The sequence below is a fragment of the Hylobates moloch genome, unplaced genomic scaffold, assembly GCF_009828535.3.
Source record: "Hylobates moloch isolate HMO894 unplaced genomic scaffold, HMol_V3 SCAFFOLD_7, whole genome shotgun sequence".
In the NCBI taxonomy this organism is placed as follows: Eukaryota; Metazoa; Chordata; class Mammalia; order Primates; family Hylobatidae; genus Hylobates; species Hylobates moloch.
The window spans coordinates 53,993,067-54,002,380 of NW_026652282.1; the positions used below are offsets into that span (position 1 = coordinate 53,993,067).

Sequence of the window (9,314 nt, forward strand, 5' to 3'; positions counted from 1 at the left end):
TGCCAACAACTTATGTTATACTAGCTGTTCCACCATTGAATACTAAATGATTATTCAAAACAAACAAAAATAACAGTACCTTATAACGGTAACAGTTATAGGTTAAAGCCATTGCCATCATTCATTACTAATTTTACATAAACTGTCCAAAAATATGCATATAAACATTTATGCAGATAAACTAGTGTTAATAATAAAAATGTGCAGTAACATCCACAAGTGTCCACTCTGTGTTCTAAAATCTATACAATTGTTTTCAAGACGGGAAATCTGAACACCCTGGCTACACATTAGAAACACATCTGAATACATATATGCTGTGGAGAATGCCAAAACTGAACATCTCATAAAGCAAAAACAAACTTATTGTGCTTTTGTTATTGTTTAATCCTCTAATTAGACTGAAAAGGAGACCACTGAATACTAAAATCAGGTATTTACTAAATAGTGTTGATTTATACTAGTCAAAGTTACCCCTCACAAACCAACAGTTGAACCAGGATAGACTTTTGCAGTTCATTGTCTATTAGGAGTTTGTTATATTTTCAATTAAAGCCTTTATTTTTCCTGTTGACTTCAACATGTGTAGCGCAAACAACTCTGTATCTGAGGTGGCCTCTGATTCAGACTTTGGAACTCTTTTTTCAACTTCATCTTGGGTATACCAATTGGTATACTACTTTGATACCGATAAGCAAATTTTTCTTTTTCAGAGCCTCTGCTATGAGGGGAGCAGGGCCAGCAGCATCCACTGGCTTGGGCTGTACATCTTGCTCTGACGTTTTTACTTACTAAAGTTTTACACTGATCATATCTTTAAGAATCTCTAGCATTTTTGGCATGTCAACTTTTTTTGGATTGTTCTTAACCAACGTCTTTCCAGAATTGGCTTTTTTCCCTCCTCACTCTCTAATCAGATCAATATCAGATATACTTTGGAGGAGTCCCAGTGGAGAGAGGGGGCAAGAGTGGTGGGAGAGGTGGAGCGGATGGTGGTGTGGTAACAGATGTGGTAAAATCTAAGTCACTTGCAATGAGATTTTCCTGCTATTGCTGAGTCACAATTTTGGTAATCTGAGCTCTGAGAGCAGCAAGTTCATTTTCAAGAGCACAAATCTTCTGCAGTGCTTCCTCATTTACCAGGCTGGAGTCTTCAGCTGAGGCTCCTCTTGAGACAAGTCTGGTAAGGAAATCCGTCTGCTTGGGGCCTTCTCAAAGAAAAGGTCATCCTGAAAGGATGGCCTTGACCTGGCCTCTGTTCTTAGTCTTGTTGAACACTCTCCTTTGGCTACCCATTCAACAGCCACAAAAGACAACACTGCATCCTCTCCTGGGTGGTTGGGACGCGATTCTGTTGCATGGCAGGTAAGCTTGGACACCGGATCACAGATAAATTATTAATAGTAACGATTTTCTTCGTGATACTTAGAGACAAATCGTATGGCTTCCCAGGCCAAAATACCAACTGCATGTTTACTCCAACTTGTTGGAAAATCATTCTAATTAGGCTATTAATCCAGCCAAGCATTTTGATGCAAAGTGTCTTCAAGTACTTGAGGCATACATAGCAGTGCATGGTCCAACCATCACACTCAGACATGCAGCAGCCAGCACCTTCTCCCCTTCTTGTCTTGTTTTCCTTGATTTTTTAGATATAGTTTTCTTCATCTCTCTAAACATATTTTATTTTTATTTCTTACTGGTACGTAATATCTGTACATATTTTTGACGTATATGTGATACTTTATTACATGTGTAGACTTTGTAATGATCAAGTAATGATATTTGGGGTACCATCGCCTCAAGTATTTTCTTATTTTTATGTATTTAAAATATTTCAATTCCTCTCTTCTAGCTCTTTTGAAATATACAATGCATTGTTGTTAACTATGGATAGCTTACCTTGCTGTCAAGCATTAGAACTTCTTTCTTCTGTCCAACACTATTTTTGTACCCATTACTGAACCTCTCTTTATCACCCCAACCCCAACCCACACAAGTTTCCTAGCCTCTGATATCTATCATTCTATACTCTACCTCCACAGATAAACTTCTTAACTCCCACATATAAATGAGAATATATAATATTTGTCTTTCTATGCCTGGCTTATTTCACTTAACATAAGGACCTTCAGTTTCATCCATGTTGCTGCAAATGACATGATTTTATTCTTTTTCATGTCTGAATAATACTCCCTTGAGTATATATACCACACTTTCTTTATCCATTAATCCATTGATGAACATTTTGGTTAATTCAGTATCTTTGCTATTGTGAATAGTGTTGTAATAAACATGCAAGCACAGGTATCCCTTTGATATACTGATTTATTTTACTTTGGATAAATGTATAGTACTGAGATTACTGAATCGTATGGTAGTTCTATTTTTAGTTTCAGGTTTTTTTAAAACTACATAATCTCCATAATCTTTTCCATAGTGGCTATACGAATCTACATTTCAACCAACAGTGTATAAGAGTTCCCTTTTTTCTCTATACTTACCAGCATTTGTTATTTTTTCTTATTTTAATAGTAGGCATTCTAATTGGAGTATAATAATGTTTCATTGTGACTTTTATTTGCACTTTCTTGGGAATGAGTGATGTTGAACATTTTTCTATATACCTGTTGATCATTTCTATGTCCTCTTTTGCAAAATATATTCTTATGTCCTTTGCCCCCTTTTTCATAAGATTATTTTTGTTTTTTTACTGTTGAGTTGTTTGAGTTTCTTGTATATAGTCCCTTGTTGAATGAATAGTTTGCACATATCCAATTCAAGGCATGGACTCTTTGTTGATTATTTCCTTTGCTTTTCAGAAGCCTTTTAACTCTGACGTTTTTGCTGACACATTCATCTATTTTTTTGCTTTTGTTGCCTGTGCTTTTGAGATCTTAGCTATGAAATATTGGCCTAGACCGACGACCTAAAGTATTATTCTTATGTTTTCTTCTAGTAGTTGTTCAGTTTTCGGTCTTATGTTTAAGTCTTCAATCCATTTTGAGTTGATTTTTTTATATAGTAAGAGATAGGGATCCAGTTTCATTCTTCTGCATATGGGTGTCCAGTTTTCTCAGCACCATTTATTGAAGAGGGTACCCTTTCCTCAATGTATGTTCTTGTTGCCTTTGTTGAAAATCAGTTGGCTTTAAATATGTGGCTTTACTGGATTCTTTTTTTCTGTTCTGTTCTGTTGGTTGACATGCCTGTTTCTATATCCAAACAATGCTGTTTGGGTTATATAGCCTTGTAATATATTTTTTTAAGTCAGGTAGTACAATGCCTCTAGTTTTGTTGGTTTTTTTTTATCAGGATTGCTTTGGCTAGTCAGCCTCTTTTTTTCTATTCATATGGATTTCAGAATTTTTTTCCAATTATGTGAAAGATAACATTGGCATTTTGATAAAAATTGTATTGAATCTGTCAATTGCTTTGGTCCATATGACCATTTTAATGATATTAATTTTTCTGATCTATGAGCATGGGATGTCTTTCCATTTGTTTGTGTTGTCTTCAATTTCTTCCATCAGTGTTTTGTAGTTTTTCTTGTAGTGTTTTTATCTTATCTGTTGAATTTATTTCTAGGTATTTCTTTTGTAGCTATTGTAAATTTGATTAACTTACTGATTTATTTCTCAACTTGTTCATTATTAGTGTATATAAATGCTACTGATTGCTATATATTGATTTTGTATCCTGCAACTTTACCGAATTTCTTTATCATATCTAAGAGTTTTTTGGCAGAGTCTTTAGTTTTTTCTTGATATAAAATTATGTCATCTACAAAGAGGGACAATTTAACTTACTCTTTTGCAATTTTAATGCCTTTTATACTTTTTTCTTGCATGATTGCTCTGGCTAGGACATTTGCTCTGCTGAATAGAAGTGGAAAAAGTGGGCATCCTAGCCATGTTTCAGTTCAGGTGAGCAATAACAGTACCCGATTTTAACTTTATATCTTTGAAAGAGGTATTGAAGAGGGTCGAATAGAAAGTCCTGAATTGCTGAGGCCATTTCTGTCCCATCCTCCGGCAGTGGTTGTGTGGCACTGAGAGTCTGTGCACTTTTGGGAGAGATAGCGTAGTGGTTGGGAGACTTTACATGTAACTCAGTGCTGCCCTGTCATGGCTGACTTCTGGATGGGTTATTTTTGTGGGGTTTTTTGTTTTTCTTCTTGTTTTCTGATTGTTTATTTTTATTTTTACAGTCTGGCTATTCTTCTATAGGGTTGGTGCAGTTGGATAGGGTCTGCTTGAGACCCTAGTTACCTCAGATTTTCCTGTACCTGGAGGTATCACCAGTGAAGGCTGCGAAACAGCAAAGATGGCATCCTGCCCCTTCCTCTGGAAGCTATGTCCTAGGGGGTTACTGACCTATCGCCAGCTTGAAAGCACCTGTAGGAGGTGGCTGGAGACCCCAGTTAGGAGGTTTCACCCAGTCAAGAGGAATGGAATCAGGGATCTGATTAAAGAAGCATCCTGGCTGCTTTTTGATAAAGCAGCTGTGCTGTGTTGGGGATTCCTTCGGCCCCTGATTAGTGTGGTCTCTCTAAGGCCCACAGGCTGGACTGGCTGAAATATCCAAACAGCCAAGGTGGTGTCCTGCCCCACCCTCTTAGTACTCCATCCCAGGGAGAAATTAGAATTCTGTCATAGAACATGGGCAGGGGTAGCCAGAGGCCCTGGATGTGAGTACCCACATCACAAGGAGGAGTGGATCAGGGTCTTGCTTATAGAAGCAGTCTAGCCATGCCTCGACCAAATATCCATGTCATGCTTGGGAACCACCTCTACCCATGTCAGTTTAGACACTCCAAATCCCACAGGCTGGAACAGCTGAATCATCCAAAAAACCAAGGTGGCAGTCTGCCTCTCTCTGGGCACTCTGTCCCAGGGAGAGTTCAGCACTCTACCTGTAGAATACAGGCAGGGTTGTGGGAGGTCCCAGGTGGGAGGTCCTCCCCAGTGAGTAGGAATGGATCAGGGTCCCACTTTAAGAAGCAATCTAGCCATGATCTGGCAAAGCAGCTGTGCTGTGCTGTGGGGAACCTTCCTCATCTGGACCATTTGGACTCTCCAAAGCCTGCAGACTGGAACAGCTGAGTCAATCAAGCAGCATAGGTGGCTGCCTGCCCCACCTCCCAGGGGCTCTGTCCAGTCTCAGGCAGGCTCTACCCTGTTGCCGGTGTCTGGCTGGAATTCCAAGTCAGTGGGTCTTATCTTGTAGGATGCCATGGAAATGGGGTCTGCTGACCAATGCTGCTTGGCTCCCTGAATTTAGCCCCCTTCCTAGGGGTGTGTACTGACTTCTTGCCTTGCCTGAGTTGCAGATAACTTTGTTGTGGATCCTGAGGCTGAAGTATGTAAAGCTCCCAGGTCTCTGTGCATGCCTGAGCAGCTGCTCTGCTAAGACTCCACATAGCTGTGTGTGTCAGACCCAAGGCCCTGTTGACATGGGCTCGCTAAGGGATCTCTTGATCCATGGGTTGCAAAGATCCATGGGAGAAGTGTGGTCTCCCAGGTTTGCACAATTACTCACCACTTCCCTTGACTGGGGGTGGGGATTACCTTGGCTCCATGTCACTCCCTGGCAGGCCATCACCCTACCCTGCTTTTCTTCATTCTCTGGGGGTCAAGTTGATTTCCTGATCAGTCCCAATGCACATGAGAACCTAGATATTTCAGTTGAATGTGCTGTATTCACTGGCCCCTTTTCTTCCTCTCAGTGAAAGTCACAGACTGCAGCTGCTTCTAATTAGTCATTATCTTGAAGCGGGATCAAATACGATTGTTGGAAAGTCAAGAGGAGCAGGACTAAATCTGAATAGCTCCCAAAGCCACACTGCCTCTGTTGTGATCAGGAAAGCTGCTTCTGCAAGAACCTTACAATTCAACAGCCTGCAGCATCAGACTTTCTGTCTGATTTCCATCTAAATTTATTGTGAGGCTCTACAAAAAATACAAAACTTAGCCAGATGTGGTGGTGTATACCTGTAATCCCAGCTACTCAGAAGGCTGAGTTTAGAGGATTGCTTGACTCCAGAGGTTGAGGTTGTAATGAGCCATGATCATGCCACTGCACTCCAGCCTTTATTTGAGGCTCTGGCTCCTTTTCCTTCTTATATTCTGGCTGTCATGACCTTCACACTGAGCTCACCACCCTGTACAATGAGTTTTACCTATGCACATCCTACTATCCCTGCAATCTGTCACTTGACCATTCCCAAGAAAGTTGTGTTGTGTGGTGGAGACCAGAAGGTCAGGCCTTGCAGTGCACACTTCTTCACCAGCAAATGTGTGGTCTTAAATATTGAAAAGTTCCGGCCGGGCGCGGTGGCTCACGCTTGTAATCCCAGCACTTTGGGAGGCCGAGGCGGGCGGATCACGAGGTCAGGAGATCGAGACCACGGTGAAACCCCGTCTCTACTAAAAATACAAAAAAAATTAGCTGGGCGTGGTGGCGGGCGCCTGTAGTCCCAGCTACTCGGAGAGGCTGAGGCAGGAGAATGGCGTGAACCCGGGAGGCGGAGCTTGCAGTGAGCCGAGATTGCGCCACTGCACTCCAGCCTGGGCGACAGAGCGAGACTCCGTCTCAAAAAATATATATATATATTGAAAAGTTCCGATTTTTTTTTTTAATTCCTTGGCTGTGCCGCCTCCTCCTCATTTTAGTGCTGGTTGTCATGTGCTTGGGGCTTCTTGGGCTTTGGAAAGAAGCTCAGTGGAAGGTAAGATCACTATGACGCCACTCCAAAGTTGCCTCGTGCTGTTGCTGCCATACTGCCTCACTGCCTCCAGCAGTGGTTTGTAGTTCTCCTTGAAGAAGTCCTTCTCATCCTTTGTAAGTTGTATTCTTAGGTATTTTATTCTCTTTGTAGCAATTGTGAAGGGGAGTTTGGTCATTATTTGGCTCTCTGTTTGTCTATTTTTGGTTTATAGGGATGCTTGTAGTTTTTGCACATTGATTTTGTATCCTGAGTCTTTGCTGAAGTTGCTTACCCACTTCAGGAGATTTTGATCAGAGACTATGAGGTTTTCTAAATAGACTCATGTCATCTGCAAATAGAAAATTTGACTTCCTCTCTTTTAATTTGAATACTCATTTATTTCTTTCTCTTGCCTGATTGCCCTGCCCAGAACTTCCAATACTATGTTGAATAGGAGTGGTGAGAGAGGGCATCCTTGTCTTGTGCCAGTTTTCAAAGGGAATGCTCCCAGCATTTGCCCATTCAGTAAGATATTGGCTATCGATCTGTCATAAATAGCTGTCATTAATTTGAAATATGTTTCATCAATACCTAGTTTATTAAGAGTTTTTAACGTGAAGGGGTGTTGAATTTTGTTGAAGACCTTTTTTTTGCATCTATTGAGACAATCATGTGGTTTTTGTCATTGGTTCTCTTTATGTGTTGAATTATATTTATTGATTTGTGTATGTTGAACCAGCCTTGCATGCCAGGGATGAAGCTGGCTTGATCATGATGGATAAGCTTTTTAATGTGCTGCTAGATTCGGTTTGCCAGTATTTTATTGAGGATTTTCGCATCAATTTTCATCAGGGATTTTGGCCTGAAATTTTCTTTTTTGTTGTTGTGTCTCTGCCAGGCTTTAGTATCAGGATGATACTGGCCTCATAAAATGAGTTAGGGAGGAGTCATTCTTTTTCTATTTTTTGTAATAGTTTCAGAAGGCATAGTGCCAGATCCTCTTTGTACTTCTGGTAATATTTGGCTGTGAATCTGTCTGGTCAAGGGCTTTTGTTTTTGGTTGGTAGGCTATTAATACTGCCTCAATTTCAGAACTTGCTATTGATCTATTCAGGGATTCAAATTCTTCTTGGTTCATTCTTGGGAGGATGTATGTGTCCAGGAATTTATTGGTTTCTTCTACATTTTCTAGTTGATTTGCATAGAGGTGTTTACAGTATTCTCGGATGGTAGTTTGTATTTCTGTGGGATCAGTGGTGTTATCCTCTTTATCATTTTTTACTGTGTCTACTTGATTGTTCTCTCTTTTCTTCTTTATTAGTCTGGCTAGCAGGCTATTTGTTTTGTTAATCTTTACAAAAAATCAGCTCCTAGATTCATTGATTTTTTTGAAGTGTTTTTCATGTCTCTATCTTCTTCAATTCTGCTCTGATCTTAGTTACTTCTTGTCTTCTGCGAGATTTTGAATTTGTTTGCTCTTTCTTCTCTATTTCCTTTAATTGTGATGCCCTTCTTTGTCTTTTTTGATCTTCTTTGTGTTAAAGTGTGTTTTATTAGAGACTAGAATTGCAACCCTTGCATTTATTTTGCTTTCCATTTATTGGGCATATACCCAGTAATGGGATTGTTGCGTTAAATAGTATTTTTGGTTCTAGGTCTTTGAGGAATCACCATACTCTCTTTCAACCACAGTGGTTGAACTAATTGACTCTCCCACCAAGAGTGTAAAAGCATTTCTGTTTCTCCACAGCCTTGCCAACATCTGTTGTTTCTTGACTTTTTAATATTTGCCATTCCCAACTCATGCGAGATGGTATCTCATTGTAGTTTTTGTTTGCATTTCTCTAATGATCAATGATGTTGAGGTTTTTTTTTCTTTTTTCATGTTTGCTGGCCACATAAATGTCTTCTTTTGAGAATTGTCTGCTCATATCCTTGGCCCACTTTTTATTTTTTTTATTTTTTTTTTTTTTCTTGTAGATTTGTTTAAGTTCCTTGTAGATTCTGAATATTAGCCCTTCGTCAGATGGATACATTGCAAAAATTTTTCCCATTCTGTAGGTTTTCTGCTCACTCTGATTGATAGCTGCTTTTGCTCTGCAAAAGCTCTTTAGTTTAATTAGATCCCATTTGTCAATTTTTGCTTTTGTTGCAATTGCTTTCAAAGTTTTTGTCATGAAATCTTAGCCCATGCCTATATCCTGAATGGTATTGTTGAGATTTTCTTCTAGGGTTTTTATAGTTTTGGGTTTTATGCTTAGGTCTTTAATCCATCTGGAGTTAATTTGGTATAAAGTATGTGGAAGGATCCAGCTTCAGTTTTTGCAGTGGCTAGCCAGTTTTCCCAGCACCATTTATTAAATAAGGAATCTTTTCTGCATTGCTTGTTTTTGTCAAGTTTGTCAAAGATCAGAAGTTTGTAGATGTGCAATCTTAGCCATGGTATTTGTTGTTCTTCTTGGATTTTAGGTTAATTTTTTCATCCATTTTGGGAAATTTCTGCAACTATTACTGTTAATATCTTTTCTGCCTCTTTTTCTCCTGTTCTTCTAGCACCCACATTACATTTATTTTGGTGTGTTTAATTGTACCTCCTATTTTTCTC

At 39.5% G+C, this 9,314-nt stretch overlaps 1 pseudogene; it reads right to left on the minus strand.

The window, feature by feature from the left end:
• Positions 1-526: 526 nt before the first annotated feature.
• LOC116811319 (mitochondrial fission regulator 1-like) lies at positions 527-1,528 on the minus strand (annotated as a pseudogene).
• Positions 1,529-9,314: the final 7,786 nt, after the last annotated feature.